The 18,014-nt window shown below is 36.1% G+C and overlaps 1 pseudogene; it reads left to right on the forward strand.

Annotated features, from left to right (window-relative positions):
• Positions 1 to 202: 202 nt before the first annotated feature.
• Positions 203 to 10,442, forward strand: LOC132804215 (acetyl-coenzyme A carboxylase carboxyl transferase subunit beta, chloroplastic-like; annotated as a pseudogene).
• Positions 10,443 to 18,014: the final 7,572 nt, after the last annotated feature.

The raw sequence follows: 18,014 nt of genomic DNA on the forward strand, positions 1-18,014 counted from the left end.
TACTAAATATAGTTGGAATAATCACATTACTAGTTGCATTGATAGTTATCTTCGGTCTCAAATCAGTACTGATCGTTATATTTTAAGTAGTGGTGTCAATTCCAATGGCAGTTACATTTATAGTTAGATTCATGGTGAAAGCAATAAGAGTAGTAAAAGTGGGAGTTCGAGTATACGAACTAGTATGGATGATCATGCAAAAACTCTAAGAAATAGAGAGTTCGAGAAAGCTCTAACTGAAATAAGAAAAAGAAAAAGGGATTTAGAGAGAGCTCTAACTCAATTAAAAGAAAACAAATTAAATAAGCTTTAGCTGAAATAAGAGAAAGAAAAAATGATTTAGCGTTTTCTCTAAATCAAATACAAATAAAAGATAGAAAAAGTGATTTAGAGATAACTAAGAAATACAAATATTTGTGGGTGCAATGCGAAAATTGTTCTGGATTAAACTAGAAGAAATTTTTTTAAATTTCAAATGAATATTTATGAACATTGTGGACGTCATTTGAAGATGACTAGTTCAGATAGAATCGAAAGTTCGGTTGATCCAGGTACTTGGGAGCCTCTGGATGAAGGCATGGTCTCTTGGGATCCCATAAAATTTCATTCGTGGGAGGAACCTTTTAAAGATCATATTGATTTTATTCAAAGAATCACAGGATTAACTGATGCCGATCAAATAGGCATAGGTCAACTAAATGGTATTCATGTAGCAATCGGGGTTATGGATTTTTAGTTTATGGGGGGTAGTATGCGATCGATAGTGGGTGAGAAAATCACACATTTGATCGAACATGCTACCAATAAATTTTTACCTCTTATTCTAGAGTGCGTGTTTTGGAGGATCACATGTGCAAAAAGGAAGTTTGAGCTTGATGCAAATGTCTAAAATATCTTTTGCTTTATATTATTATCAATCAAATAATAAGTTATTCTATGTATCAATCCTTTCATCTCCTACTACGGGTGGGTGACAGATAGTTCTGGCATGTTGGGAGATATCACTATTGCCGAACCAAATGCCTACATTACATTTGTGGGTAAAAGAGTAATTGAACAAACATTGAATAAGACAGTACTCGAGGGGCACAAGCGGCTGAATATTTATTCCATAAAGGCTTATTCGATCCAATCGTACCACATAATCCTTTAAAAGGCATTTTGAGTGAGTTAATACGAACCTAGGATGACCTGCTCCTAAACCCATATTATATTAGCCCGGATCTTAATTAAGTTCAAGTTCTAATGGAATTGACCTCAACCCCTAACCAACCTGTGGTTAGAAACCTTGGTATAATGTAGACGTCACAATAGGGGATGGAAAACCTATTGATAAGTCAAGCTAAAACAACCAATTCTCTAATGGTGTTTTAGGTGTTCTCAAAGAACAAAGAGATAATTAATCTCACAAGTATTTTCTTAATCAAATCAAAGTTGTATTCTTATTGAAAAATAAGCCTTTAAATAGGCTTGAAAGAAATAAAATAAACCCTAAAAAATTAATTCAAAACCGGACTCCTATAGGAATTAGGAAACTTGACCGAATTCTAATATGTCCTAAACTAAGTTTCCTAAACTAAATTTGATTAATTAATTCCTTTATTTGGAATCAGGAATTAATTAATTTAGAATGAAAATAATAAAATAATAACTTTCCTAAACTTATTTGTCCAGAAGATAAATAAATAAAAACTAAAAAGTAATGGTAGTTTCCTAAAACAAAAAGTAGAATAAAATTAGGAAACTATAATACTAGCTTTTTGACTAAATTGACTTTGACCAATCTTTGACCAAATTGAGCTCCAAATCAGCTTCAATATGCTTTGTAGGATTCCAAATAAGCTTATTGTGAAGTTCCTCGCGTTGCCCTTGCTTGGAAGTATGAGAAAAGGCTAATACAGTAAAATACAGTAAAGCCAGCAAGGAATACAGCAAATCCGGCCTTTCCTTCTCCTTGTGCTTAAACCACCTTGTTGGTCGGCTTTGAAGCTGTTTTGGCTGGTTTCTATGACTCATCCTCCATATGAATTGAACCCATAAGGATGGGGTTCCAATTCATACAACCCGACCTCCTTATTATCACCAAAAACATCACCCGGCCCTGTTTTGGCTTCTATTGCTTGTATGAGTAAAACAGGCCTTGGTTCTTTAGATATGGCCAACCCCTCTTGACTATGACTTATTCCTTGTATGAATACAGCAGGATTTTCCTTGAACTTCTTAGCTTGGGCCCTAGTGATCGGTCCCACCTTCATTTGTATTGGGTCAGCACCCCAGCGTGTTGTCGGTCGAACAGTCTCGGGTGGATTCGCATCATTCCCCTCCTCTTGAAAAGGATTTGTCCGCAAATCGAAGTCGTCACCTGTAGCAAAAGGAGATAAATCCGCAACATTAAAGGTGGCACTAACACTATACTCACCCGATAGATCAAGTTTGTAGGCATTGTCGTTTATCCTTTCCAAAACTTGAAAAGGTCCATCACCCCTCGGCATGAGTTTTGATTTCCTTTTTTTGGGAAATCTTTCTTTCCTTAAATGCAGCCACACCCAATCTCCACCTTCAAAAACCATTGATTTTCGGCCTTGATTAGCCACCCTTGCATATTGCTCGGTCTTCCTCTCAATGTTTGCTCGTGTCTTCTCATGAATCTGCTTTACAAAATCAGCTTTTTATTTTCCATCTAGATTAGCACGATCACTTAAAGGAAAAGGTGTTAAATCTAATGGAGTCAAAGGATTAAAACCATAAACAATTTCAAATGGAGTAAATTTAGTTGCTGAATGTAAAGACCTATTATATGGAAATTCAACATGCGGCAAACATTCTTCCCAAGTCCTTAAATTTCTACTAATTAATGCTCTCAACAATGCAGACAAGGTTCTATTTACTACTTCGGTTTGTCCATCAGTTTGTGGATGACAAGTAGTTGAAAATAAAAGCTTAGTACCTAATTTAGCCCACAATGTTTTCCAAAAATAACTTAAGAACTTAGCATCCCTATCCGAAACAATAGTTCTTGGCATTCCATGCAATCTCACAATTTCCTTAAAAAATAAATTAGCAATATTGGAGGCATCATCAGTTTTGTTACATGCAATAAAATGTGCCATCTTAGAAAACCTATCTACTACAACAAATATTGAATCCTTACCTGTCCTTGACCTAGGCAACCCAAGAATAAAATCCATAGACAAATCTACCCAAGGATAGGTAAGGATCGGCAAAGGCTTATACAATCCATGCGGTTTCAATGTTGATTTTGTTTTTCGGCACTTCAAACATCTTTCACAAATTCTCTCAACATCTCTCCTCATGTTAGGCCAATAAAAATGTTCTTGCAGCAAGGATAAAGTCTTTAAAACACCAAAATGACCCATTAAACCACCCCCATGTCCTTCTCGAACCAATAATTCCCTAATACTACAATTAGGCACACAAAGTTTGTTTTCCTTAAACAAATATCCCTTGAATATGTAAAATTTATTAAATCCATGTTTCAAACAGGTTCTAAAAATTTCTCCAAAGTCACTATCATGCTCACAAAGTTCTTTCAATTGTTCAAATCCAAGCAATCAAGCATCTAAGGTAGAAAAGAGCACATACCTTCGGGATAATGCATCGGCAACCACATTTTCCTTACCTTTTTTGTAGCGGATCACATATGGAAATGTTTCAATAAATTCAATCCACTTAGCATGCCTTCGGTTGATCTTTCCTTGACCCTTTATATGCTTCAAAGACTCATGATCCGTATGAATCACAAACTCCTTTGGCATGAGATAATGCTGCCACGTCTCCAAAGCCCTCACCAAAGCATACATCTCCTTGTCATAAGTCAGGTAGTTTAGGGCAGCTCCATTTAATTTTTCACTAAAGTAGGCTATGGATCTTCCTTCTTGCATTAAGACAGCTCCAATACCTACACCTGAAGCATCACACTCAATTTCAAAAGTCTTAGAAAAATTTGGCAAAACTAACAACGTTGCATTACACAATTTTTCTTTCAACAAATTAAAAGATTTTTCTTGTACTTCCCCCCATTTGAAACCAACATTCTTCTTGACAACTTCATTCAATGGTGCTGCTATGGTACTAAAATCCTTGACAAAGCTTTAGTAAAAGCTTGCCAAGCCATGAAAGCTCCTCACTTGGGTGATAGAAGTAGGAACCGGCACCTTAGCTTGGTCAACTTTGATTCCTGCAGCACTTACTACAAAACCTAGAAACACAAGCTCTTCTTTGCAAAATTCACATTTTTTAATGTTAGCAAACAATCTTTCCTTTCTAAGAACTTGCAAAACTTGCCTAAGTTGATCCACATGGTCATCCAAATTTCGGCTATATATTAAAATGTCATCAAAATAAACAACCACACATTTACCGATAAATGGACGCATTACATGATTCATAAGCCTCATGAAAGTACTAGGTGCATTGGATAATCCAAAAGGCATAACTAACCATTCATACAGCCCATATTTAGTTTTGAATGAGGTTTTCCATTCATCACCTTCTTTCATCCTAATTTGGTGATAACCACTCCTAAGATCAATTTTTGTAAACATGCAAGCACCATGCAACTCATCAAGCATATCATCTAATCTAGGAATGGGATGTCTATATTTGATGGTAATGTTATTTATAGCCCTACAATCAACACACATTCTCCAATAACTATCCTTTTTAGGTACCAACAACACAGGAACAGCACAGGACTTAAACTCTCACGAATGTATCCTTTATCAAGCAAATCACTTACCTGTTTTTGCAACTCCTTTGTTTCTTCGGGATTGCTCCTATAAGCTGGTCTACTTGGTATGGCAGACCCTGGAACAAAGTCAATTTGATGTTCTATCCCTCGAATAGGTGGTAGTCCACTTGGAATCTCATTTGGGAAGACATCTCCAAATTCCTTCAAAAGAGAAATCATTGAACTTGGCAATTCAAGTTCTTCAAAGTTAGTTTGATCATTAAAATAATTTTCTTTGTAAAGCATGACCAGCAAAGGTTTCTTACACTCAATAACCTTATTAATATCCCCTAAACTCAAATAAAAATTGCTACTTAACTTTTCCTTTCTTCTTTTTTCTTTTTTCTCCTTAGATTGGCTTAAACCTGCGGATTCCTCTTCCTTCTCCAAGCGCACGGGTTTGCCACTTCCTTTTCCCTCTCTTTCGGTTTTCCCTTGATCTTTCCACTCAATATGAACCTTAGAAACCTTACCTTGGTCAGCAACCTCAATCTTACCTTCTTGAAAGGACGGTGAAGCCGTTGGTGCCATACTTGCTTTTTCCTTGAGCTTTTCGGCTTCTCTCCTTTGTTGCATTTGTAATTGGTCTTTGTAAACCTCTTTAGGAGATAATGGTTCCAGCTTGACCTTCTTCCCTTTAAACCTGAAAACAATACTATTTTCTCAACCAAAATGAGTAGCATCTTTATCAAATTGCCATGGTCTACCTAATAGTATATGTCCAGCAATCATGGATACAATATCACATAAAACTACATCCTCATATCTACATATATTAAATTTTACTTTGGCTTGTTTGTTTACTTTCATCTCACCACTATCATTAAGCCATTGTAATCTATAAGGTTCTGGATGTTTAATTGTTTTCAAGCCTAATTTATCAACTACAAGATTACTTATCACATTAGTACAACTCCCACTATCTATAATCATGCTACAAATTTTACCTTCTATTTCGCAGCGAGTGTGGAAGATGTTTTCTCTTTGTATCTGCTCTTCATCTTTATAGACAGCAAGTACTCTCCTTGAAACCAAGCTCAACTCGGCATTAGATGTATCTACAGGTTCGGCTTCATCTTCATTGCAATCCTCCTCTTGCTCAGTTTCAGCCCCACTTTCTTCACTTGCGGATTCCAGCTCACCATCACCCTTTAATACCATTATTCTTCTATTTGGGCATTGGCTGGCTATGTGTCCCCTTCCTTGGCACTTAAAACAAATTATTTCTCTTGATTTTTGAGGTTTAGGATCAGATTCTATCTCACCTCTAAGTGCTTGGACAGATTCGGTCTTGACCTCCCTTCTTGGCCGGTTGGTAGTTTCTTCTCCTAATTTCGGCTTCAACTTGTTTTCATAAGTGGAATTGTTTTTCCAGCCACTTGAACTTGTCCTTCCACTGCTAGAAACTCCTCCAAACCGTGTACTAACACCCCTCCTCTTGAATTGGTTCTCAAGCTTAATGGCTACATGCAACATCTCTTCCAATTCCAAGTATTGTTGTAATTCAAGTTGGTTGGCAATGTCACGGTTCAAACCACCAAGAAATCTCGCCATTGTTGCTTCTCTATCCTCATTCATATTTAGCCTCATCATTAACATCTCCATCTCTTTGTAATAATCCTCCACAGACCTACTTCCTTGAGACAAAGATTGAAGCATTTGATGCAGCAACCTTCGGTAATGAGATGGCACAAACCGCTTTCTCATGGCTCCTTTCATTTGACGCGATGTTGTAATCAAGTCATCACCAACCCTCCTTTGGGTGCTTTGCTCATTTGTCCACCATTGGAGTGCATAATGGCCAAACTCCATTGCTGCCAACTTCACCTTCTTACCTTCCGAATAGTTGTGGCAGTCAAAAATCATCTCCATCTTTTCTTCCCACTCCAAATAAGCTTCGGGATCACTTTTACCCATAAAAGGTGGGATGTTAACCTTGATATTTCCCAAATCATCATCTGTATCTTCCCTCCTATATCTCCCATGGCCAGCTCTATCTTGGACAGCAAAGGTTTCGTCCATTCCTTGCTCAAAGTCACTGTCGAATGGCTCCTCATCAAATTCCTCTCTCGGCCTCTCGCGACCTCCTCGTCCTCAGCCTTGTCCTCCATGGAATTCTTGCCTATTTCTTGTATTCGACCTTCCTTGTGAGGCTTCTAGTCTTCCCACTCTTCGATTCACACGCTCAACTTGAGCACTAACCCGCTGTATTGATTCCAAGACAGCTTTCATGTCCACTTGGTCTCTACTCCCAGTAGCTCGGTCATCGCCATGGAATGCTCCGGACTCTTCCTCATTGATCCTCAAGGGTGGATCTCCTCTTCTTATTCTAGAATCTGCCATGTTAGTAAAATACTGTAAAAATAAAATAAATCCTCACAATTTTCACTCCCTCACGTGTTTCACTCAAACAAGGTCTCGACACTCGTGTTTGCACACTAGTTTCGGCTTTTACCCTCTTTTAAGCTCACACACTCTTGCCTTTTTCCACTCAATGTATTATCTCAAAGTTCTAATTAAAACACCCACAAAACAGCAATTAGATCACTAGTATGTTTTAATTAAACTTACCAACAAAAGAGTAGCAAAAAGTAGGCAATACCGAAAGAATCCAACAAATCCTAATTTTTCGGCTTTCTAGACAAGAAAACACAAAATAATGGGAAAACGTTGGAATATTTGAAAACTGCACCAGATGGTAGTAGATTATGAGTTCAAGAATAAAATTCTAGAAAAAGAAATTCAAATATGAACAAGAATCAAAGAGAACAAAAATACGAACAAGAATCAAAGAGAACAAAAATATAGAAAAGTGTTGGTTGTTGTTCTTGTAATTCAAGTTTTGTATCAATTCCTTTAACTAATTTTAATCCAAAAAATTTAAACACCCAAAATCCAAATATCCAGCAGCAAAAATAATTTCCCAGCAAACTCCAAAACAAACTCCAAACCCGTGACCTCCAAATAAACACAAATGTGCAGTTTTTTTTTTTTTAATGTTGCCGCAAACTCTTTTTTTTTTTTGAATATATTGATACGAACCTAGGACGACCTGCTCCTAAACCCGTATTATATTAGCCCGGATCTCAATTAAGTTCAAGTTCTAATGGAATGGACGTCAACCCCTAACCAACCTGTGGTTAGAAACCTTGGTATAATGTAGATGCCACAATAGGGGATGGAAAACCTATTGATAAGTCAAGCTAAAACAACCAATTCTCTAATGATGTTTTAGGTGTTCTCAAAGAACAAAGAGATAATTAATCTCACAAGTATTTTCTTAATCTAATCAAAGTTGTATTATTATTGAAAAATAAGCCTTTAAATAGGCTTGAAAGAAACAAACTAAACCCTAAAAAAATAATTCAAAAGCGGACTCCTATAGGAATTAGGAAACTTGACCGAATTCTAATATGTCCTAAACTAAGTTTCCTAAACTAAATTTGATTAATTAATTCCTTTATTCTGAATTAGGAATTAATTAATTTACAATGAAAATAATAAAATACTAACTTTCCTAAACTTATTTGTCCAGAAAATACATAAATAAAAACTAAAAAGTAATGGTAGTTTCCTAAAACAAAAAGTAGAATAAAATTAGGAAACTATAATACTAGCTTTTTTTGACTAATTTGACTTTGACCAATCTTTGACCTCTTTGAGCTCCAAATCAGCTTCTAGATGCTTTGTAGGATGCCAAAGAAGCTGAATATGAATTCCCACACGTTGCCCATGCTTGGAAAAATAAGAAAAGGCTAATACAGTAAAATACAGTAAAGCCAACAAGCAATACAGCAAATTCGGCCAAATTGTTGATGCTGTCCGTACAAGCCCTTTTTGATTGCATTTGAGGCTGCTTTAACTTGATTCCATGACCTCTTAGGCATATGTATTGAACCCATAAATCATTGGAACCATTTCATGCTTCCCGGACTCCAAAAATGTACCAAAACCGTCACCCGGGTCCGTATCGGCTTCTATTTCTTGTATGAGTAAAACAGGCCTTGGTTCTTTAGATATGGCCAACCCCTCTTGACTATGACTTATTCCTTGTATGAAGACAGCAAGATTGTCCTTGAACTTCTTGGCTTGGGCCCTAGTGATCGGTCCCACCTTCATTTGTATTGGGTCAGCACCCCAGAGGGTTGTCGGTCGAATAGTCTCGGGTGGATTCGTATCATATATGAATGCAAATTTCTAAGACTAAAACAGCAAAGGAAAATCAAAAAAAACCAAAATTATCAGGAACAATGATAAAAGACAACCAACAAATTAGGAAACAAAAATACGATAAAACTAGGAAACCTAATTCAACTAGGAATGAATTATTATTTTTTTTTTTAAAGATGCTGGACGTGTATAGGATGGATGCAACCTTAACCTAATGCTAAAATTGTAGAATAACACAAAAACAAATAAAGCAAATAAAGATAGATCAAACCTGAACAAAATTTAGCTCTGATACCAAATGATACGAACCTAGGACGACCTGCTCCTAAACCCGTATTATATTAGCCCGGATCTTAATTAAGTTCAAGTTCTAATGGAATTGACCTCAACCCCTAACCAACCTGTGGTTAGAAACCTTTGTATAATGTAGACGCCACAATAGGGGATGGAAAACCTATTGATAAGTAAAACAACCAATTCTCTAATGGTGCTTTAGGTGTTTTCAAAGAACAAAGAGATAATTAATCTCACAAGTATTATCTTAATCAAATCAAAGTTGTATTCTTATTGACAAATAAGCCTTTAAATAGGTTTGAAAGAAACAAAATAAACCCTAAACAATTAATTCAAAACCGGATTCCTATAGGAATTAGGAAACTTGACCGAATTCTAATATGTCCTAAACTAAGTTTCCTAAACTAAATTTGATTAATTAATTCCTTTATTTTGAATTAGGAATTAATTAATCTACAATGAAAATAATAAAATAATAACTTTCCTAAACTTATTTGTCCAGAAAATAAATAAATAAAAACTAAAAAGTAATGGTAGTTTCCTAAAACAAAAAGTAGAATAAAATTAGGAAACTATAATACTAGCTTTTTGACTAAATTGACTTTGACCAATATTTGACCAAATTGAGCTCCAAATCAGCTTTAATATGCTTTGTAGGATGCCAAATAAGCTTATTGTGAAGTTCCTCACGTTGCCCTTGCTTGGAAGTATGAGAAAAGGCTAATACAGTAAAATACAGTAAAGTCAGCAAGGAATACAGCAAATCTGGCCTTTCCTTCTCCTTGTGCGCAAACCACCTTGTTGGTCAGCTTTGAAGCTGCTTTGGCTGGTTTCTATGACTCATCCTCCATATGAATTGAACCCATAAGGATGGGGTTCCAATTCATACAACCCAGCCTCCTTATTATCACCAAAAACGTCACCCGGCCCTATTTTGGCTTCTATTGCTTGTATGAGGAAAACAGGCCTTGGTTCTTTAGATATGGCCAACCCCTCTTGACTATGACTTATTCCTTGTATGAAGACAGCAAGATTGTCCTTGAACTTTTTGGCTTGGGCCGTAGTGATTGGTCCCACCTTCATTTGTATTGGGTCAGCACCCCAGCGGGTTGTCGGGCGAACAGTCTCGGGTGGATTCGCATCACTTCAGCTCCCTGCTTTCTTTCCTTTGAATCGAAAAATGAGATCAAAAATAAAATTAAGGAGACCCATATATCCTTATTCTTAATTTTATCCTTAATTTAATATTTAATAAATTCAAAAATTTATATACTTGTTTTGTGGTAACCAAGTAGTTATTTAGTTTATAGGAAGCAAAGTCAAAACTCCAAGAGTGGATTTTTCTTTGGTAACATAAGATTAAATTGGAAAAAGAATCATGCGGATACTTTTTTTTATTGATAACCCTTATTACTAATCAGGTCAGGAAATCTCTATCAAACAAAATAAAAAGAGCGAATTCTGTCTCCTTCATCCATGAAATTGGACGAGGGGGTCCTGCATCTTTCTATATCCCTCAAGAATCCCAGATTTTACTAAGGATCTCTTTTTTCAGATCGTATTATGACGAAGTTTTTCGCGAAGGGAAAAACAAAAATGAAGAATAATAAAAATAAATAATGAACGTAATAAAAAAGTGAATTATCATACATATGTTGCATGTAGAAAGATGAATAAGCCCATTTATTTACTTATTTTATTTACGTATTGACACTTTTGATTTACATTAATTATATTATATACGTACTTAGTATATTCTAGTTTATTATATACTTTACAGACTTATAATATTTTCTTTTTTTATTATTTAATATATATTAAAAATATATATGTATATTAGTTTATAGACTCCTTATTATATCCTTATTTTATTATCTTATTTTATTATATCTTTGTATATATACATTATATACCCTTTATTAATAATTAATATTAATTAGTGATGCGAATCCGCCCGAGCTCGCACAACCAACAACTCGCTGGGGTACTGATCCGATACGGATGAAGACTGGATCGATCACTAGGGCTCAAGCTAAGAGGTTTAAAGACAGCCTTGCTGCCTTTATCCAGGAAGTAATTCATTTTCAAAAGGGCTTGTCCATAACTGAAGATAAAAGACCTGTTTTAAGCATCCAAGTGGTGGAGGCTGATACATCGGACATTTTACATCAGACACCCATACATCAGACATTTTATATCGGACACCCATACATCGGTCATTTTATATCGGACACCCATACATCAGACATTTGACCTCGGACTTCGGACATCAGACATAACTTAGTTCGGACACCAGGCAGACATAAGTTAGCTCGGACATCAGGCAGACATAAGTTAGCTTGGACATCAGGTAGACATAAGTTAGCTCAGACATTGACATAAGTCAACCTAGTTGTCAAACTAGTCAATTCGTTTTTCTAATTTGCGTTTGACTTTTTTTTGGAATTTTATCTATTTATTTGCTGGACAAATAAGTTTAGGAAAGTTATTATTTTATTATTTTCATTTGAAATATTGAATACTTTAGGCAGCTTATCGTGTAAATTAATTAATTCCTACTTCGAAATAAGGGAATTAATTAATCCAAATTAGATTAGGAAAGGATGTGAAATTAGACAATTTCCTAATTGGATTCTATGTTGGCTGAAATTTCCTAATCCTTTTAGGGTTTTATTTTGTTCATTCAAAGCCTATTTAAAGGCTTATTTTCAATGAGAAATAAAGATTGAATTCTCTTTGTTCTCTTTGAACACCTAAAAAACCATTAGTGAATGAGTGTTTTAGTTTTGACTTATCAATAGGACATCCATCACCTATTGTGGCATCTTCATTATATACTAAGGTTTCTAATCACAGGTTGGTTAAGGTTTAAGGTGACCATTCGAACTTGAACATAATTAGATCCGGGCTAATATAATATGGGTTTAGGAGCAGGTCGTCCTAGGTTCGTATCGTTTGGTAAAAAAAAAAAACTGCACTTTTGTTTTTGTTGGAGGCCAAGGGTTTGGTGGATTTTTGGTGCGAAATTGCAATTTATAGTGTTGATCTTTGCTACTGCAGTTTTTTATGGTCTGTGAGTGAAAAAAAAAAAAAAAACCAAAAAAAAAAAAGAAGAAGAAAGGCCCAAAAAAAAAATTAAAATATTTCAGTTTGTTGGAGTTCGATTTGTTAGCTGAAAATTTGTGGGAGCTGCTGGTTTGTTGATTATTTATTCAATATTTGAGTTTCTGGGGAATTATTTTTGCTGCTAGATATTTGGATTTTGGGTGCTTAAATTATTTGGATTAAAATTAGTTAAAGGATTTGATACAAAACTTGAATTACAAGAACAACAACCAACACTATTCTATATTTTTGTTCGATTTGATTCTTGTTTGAGTTTGAAATTCTTTTCCCTAAATTTTATTCTCGAATCCTTAATCTCTTACCATCTGGTCCAGTTCTTAAAAATTCCAAAGATTTCTCCTTAATTTGCTTTATTTTGCCTAGAAAAGCCGAAAACTAGGTTTTGTTGAATTCTTCGGTATTGCCTACTTTTAGCTACTGTTTAGTTGATAAGTTTAATTAGAACATACTTGTGATCTAATTGCTGTTTTGTGGGTGTTTTAATTAGAACTTTCAGATAATTCATTTAGAGGAAAAAGGCAAGAGAGTGTGAGCACAAAAGAGGGTTAAAAGCCAAAATTAGTGTGCAAACATTTAGTGAAACACGTGAGGGAGTGAATCTGGCGAGAATTTATTTTATTTTTGTATGATTCATACTAACATGGCAGATTCAAGGGTGAGAAGATGAGATCCACCTTTCAGAATTAATGAAGAGGAGTCCATAGGATTTAAAGGTGATTCCCGAGCTACGGGGAGTGGTGAGTAAACGGACATGAGGGCTATATTGGACCAATTGCAGCAGATGAATGCCCGATTTGACAATATAGATCAAAGGATGGACATGATAGAAACATCATAAAGAGGGTTGAATATAAGATTGGAAGCTCATGGAGGACAAGGTCGAGGTCGAGGAGGCCGAGGGCGACCAAGAGAGGAATTCGGGGGAAGTAACTATAAAGATGACTTGGAGGAGGGGTTTGATGAAATTTTTGAACCTCAAGAAAGACCAATCCGTGGGAAGCCAGCAAGGAATGAAGATGATGATCTTGGGAATATCAAGGTAAACATTCCTCCTTTCATGGGAAAAAGTGATCCGGAAGCATATTTAGAATGGGAGGAGAGAATGGAGATGATCTTCGATTGTCATAACTATTCGGAAGCTAAAAAGGTGAAATTGGCAGCAATGGAATTTGGCCATTATGCACTCCAATGGTGGACCAATGAGCAAAACACCTAAAGAAGAGTTGGTGATGAATTGATCACTACATGGCGTCAAATGAAATGAGCCATTAGGAAGCGGTTCGTACCATCACATTATCATAGGTTGCTGCATCAAAGGCTTCAATCCCTATCTCAAGGAAGTAGGTCCGTGGAGGATTATTACAAGGAAATAGAAATGCTTATGATGGGATTAAACATGAACGAGGACAGAGAAGCAAGCACGGCAAGATTCCTTGGTCGTTTGAATCGTGAGATAGCCAACCAACTAGAATTGCAACAATATGTGGAATTAGATGAGATGTTGCATGTGGCTATTAAATTGGAGCATCAATTCAAGAGAAGGGGTGTAGGCTCACAGTTTGGAGGAGTTTCCAATAGTGGGAGATCAATTCCAAGTGGCTGGAGAAACAACCCACCCTATGAAAGCAAGCCAAAGCCAAAGGTGGGAGAAGAAAGCACCAATCGGCCAAAAAGGGAGCCTAAAGCCGAATCTGTCCAAGGACATAAAAATGAGATAAAATCTGATCCTAAGCCTTCAAGATCAAGATAAATTATTTGTTTTAAGTACCAGGGATAAGGACATGTCGCTAGCCAATGCCCAAATAGAAGGATCATGGTGTTAAAAGGCAATGGTGAGCTAGAGTCGGAAAGTGAAGAAAGTGAGTGTGAAACCGAGCAAGAGGAGGAGGAAGAGCTTGAAGGTGAGGCCGAAACTTTGAATGCTTCCCATACTGAATTAAGCTTGGTTTCTAGGAGAATGCTGGCTGCATACAAAGATGAGGATGAAATACAAGGAGAGAACATCTTCCACACCCGATGTGAAATTCAAGAGAGAATAGTATTGTTTTTAGATTTAAAGGTAAAAAGGTCAAGCTGGAGGCATTAACTCGTAAAGAGGTGTACAAAGATCAAATTCAAATACAACAAAGGAGGATGTCTGAACAACTACAGGAAAGGACTAGTATGGCCCCCACGGCAACAACACCCATCCAAGGAGTCCAAGCCGTGCAAGACCAACCAGGTAAGTGTTCTAAACCCAACTTGAGTGGAAAAACCAAAAGAAGGCTGAAATTGGAATGAAAAAAAAAGAAAGAGAAACCCGATAGTGAGAGAAAAGCCGAGAGTGAGGAAGGTAGTATGGTGGCCGAGAGAGAGAGAGGAAAAGAAAGAAAGAAAGAAAGAATAAAAATTTTTATTTGAGTTTTGGAGATGTAAATAAAACTATCTTGAGTAAGAAACCATTGCTGGTCATGATTTATAAAGATAATTATTTTAATGATCAAGCTAACCTTGAAGAACTTGAATTGCCAAGTTCAATTCTTTCTCTTTTGCAAGATTTTGAAGATGTCTTTCTGGAAGAAATTCCAAAAGGGTTACCACCAATTAGAGGGATTGAACATCAAATTGACTTTGCTCCAAGGGCTGCCATACCAAATAGACCTGCATATAGAAGCAATCCCGAAGAAACAAAGGAGCTATAAAAACAGGTAAGTGAGTTACTTAATAAATGTTATATTCGTGAGAGCATGAGTCCATATGCTGTTCCTGTTTTATTAGTGCCTATAAAAGATGGTTCTTGGAGAATGTATGTTGATTGTAGGGTTATAAATAATATCACCATCAAATATAGACATCCAATTCCTAGATTATATGATATGGTTGATGAATTGCATGGTGCTTGCATGTTCACTAAAATTGATCTTAGGAGTGGATACCATCAAATTAGGATGAAAGAGGGTGATGAATGGAAAACCGCATTCAAAACTAAATATGGGCTGTATGAATGGTTAGTCATGCCTTTTGGTTTAACTAATGCACCTAGTACTTTTATGAGGCTTATGAATCACGTTATGCATCCATTTATTGTCAAATTTGTGGTTGTGTACTTTGATGACATTTTAGTGTATAGTCGAAACTTAGATGAACATGTAGACCATCTTAGGCAAGTCTTAAATGTTCTTAGGAAAGAAACATTGTTTGCTAACATGAAAAAGTGTGACTTTTGCAAAGATGAGCTTGTTTTCCTAGGATTTGTAGTAAGTGTTGCAGGAATTAAAGTTGACCAATCTAAAGTTGAAGCAATCAAGGAGTGGCCGACACCAACATCTATCACCCAAGTGAGGAGCTTTCATGGTTTAGCAAGTTTTATCAAAGATTTGTGAAGGACTTTAGTACCATCGCAGCACCTTTGAATGAAGCTGTAAAGAAGAATGTTGGCTTTAAATGGGGGGAAGTATAAGAAAAATCTTTTAATTTGTTGAAAGAAAAATGATGTAATGCACCTTTATTAGTTTCGCCAAATTTTTCTAAGACTTTAAAAATTGAATGTGATGCTTCGAGTGTAGGTATTGGAGCTGTATTAATGCAAGAAGGGAGGCCTATAGCCTACTTTAGTGAGAAATTAAATAGAGCTGCACTAAACTACCCGACATATGACAAGGACATGTATGCTTTGGTGAGGACTTTGGAAACATGGCAGCATTATCTCATGCCAAAAGAATTTGTAATTCATACAGATCATGAATCTTTGAAGCACATTAAAGGCCAAGGAAAGCTCAACCAAAAGCATGCCAAATGGATTGAATTTATTGAAACTTTTCCATATGTGATCTGCTACAAGAAAGGTAAGGAAAATGCGGTTGCCGATGCATTATCCCAAAGGTATGTTCTCTTTTCTAGCTTAGATGCTAGATTGCTTGGTTTCGAACAATTAAAGGAACTTTATGAGCATGATAGTGACTTTGGAGAAATATTTAGAACCTGTTTGAAACATGGATTTAATAAATTTTACATATTTGAGGGATATTTATTTAAGGAAAACAAAGTTTGTGTGCCTAATTGTAGCATTAGGGAGTTATTAGTTCGGGAAGGTCATGGGGGTGGTTTAATGGGACATTTTGGTGTTTTTAAAACTTTATCCTTGCTGCAAGAACATTTTTATTGGCTTAACAGGAAGAGAGATGTTGAGAAAATATGTGAAAGGTGCTTGAAATGCCGAAAGACTAAGTCCACATTGAAGCCGCACGGATTGTACCAACCTTTGCCGATTCCTTCACATCCTTGGGTAGATTTGTCTATGGATTTTATTCTTGGTTTGCCTAGGTTAAGGACAGGTAAGGATTCAATTTTTGTTGTTGTAGATAGATTTTCTAAGATGGCACATTTTATTGCATGTAATAAAACTGATGATGCATCTAATATAGCTAATTTATTTTTCAAAGAAATTGTGAGGTTACATGGAATGCCTAGGACTATTATTTCGGATAGGGATGCTAAGTTCTTAAGTCATCTAGAAATTGATGGACAAACCAAAGTAGTGAATAGAACTTTGCCTACATTGTTGAGAGCATTAATTAGTCAAAATTTGAGAACTTGGGAGGATTGTTTGCCACACGTTGAATTTGCTTATAATAGGTCTTTGCATTCAGCAACTAAATTTACTCCTTTTGAAATTGTTTATGGTTTTAATCCTTTTACTCCATTAGATCTAACACCTTTACCTTTAAGTGAATGTGCTAATCTAGATGGGAAACAAAAAGCTGATTTTGTTAAGGAGATTCATGAAAAAACTAAGGCAAATATTGAGAGGAGGACCGAGCAATATGCAAGGAATGCTAACCAAGGCCGAAAATAGGTTGTTTTTGAATGTGGGGGTTAGGTTTGGTTACACTAGAGGAAGAAGAGGTTTCCTGAATAGCAAAAATCAAAATTGATGCTGAGAGGCGATGGACCTTTTCAAGTTTTGGAGCGGATAAATGACAATGCTTACAAACTTGATTTACTAGGTGAGTATAATGTTAGTGCTACATTTAATTTTGCTGATTTGTCTCCTTTTACTGCAGGTGATGACTTTGATTTGAGGGCAAATCTTTTTCAAGAGGAAGGGAATGATGCGAATCCGCCCGAGGTCACACAACCGACAACTCGCAATGGTATTGATCCTATACGGATGAAGACTGAACTGATCACTAGGGCTCAAGCTAAGAGGTTTAAGGACAACCTTGCTGCCTTTATCCAGGAAGTAATTCATTCTCAAAAGGGCTTGTTCATAGCTGAAGATAAAAGACCTATTTTAAGCATCCAAGTGGTGGAGGCTGATACATCGGACGCCCATACATCGGACACCCATACATCGGACATCTAACCTCGGACTTCGAACATCATACATAACTTAGTTCGGACACCAGGCAGACATAAGTTAGCTCAGACATCAGGCAGACATAAGTTAGCTCGGACGTCAGACATAAGTCAGCTTAGTTGTTAGACATAAACTAGCTCGGACACCAGTGGTGGAGGCGTTTGACTTTGTTTTGGGTTTTTATTTATTTATTTGCTGGAAAATAAGTTTAGGAAAGTTATTATTTTATTATTTTCATTGTAAATTAATTAATTCCTACTTCAAAATAAGGGAATTAATTAATCCAAATTAGATTAGGAAAGGATGTGAAATTAGGCAATTTCCTAATTGGATTCT

Source organism: Ziziphus jujuba, chromosome 6 (genome assembly GCF_031755915.1).
Source record: "Ziziphus jujuba cultivar Dongzao chromosome 6, ASM3175591v1".
Classification (NCBI taxonomy): Eukaryota; Viridiplantae; Streptophyta; class Magnoliopsida; order Rosales; family Rhamnaceae; genus Ziziphus; species Ziziphus jujuba.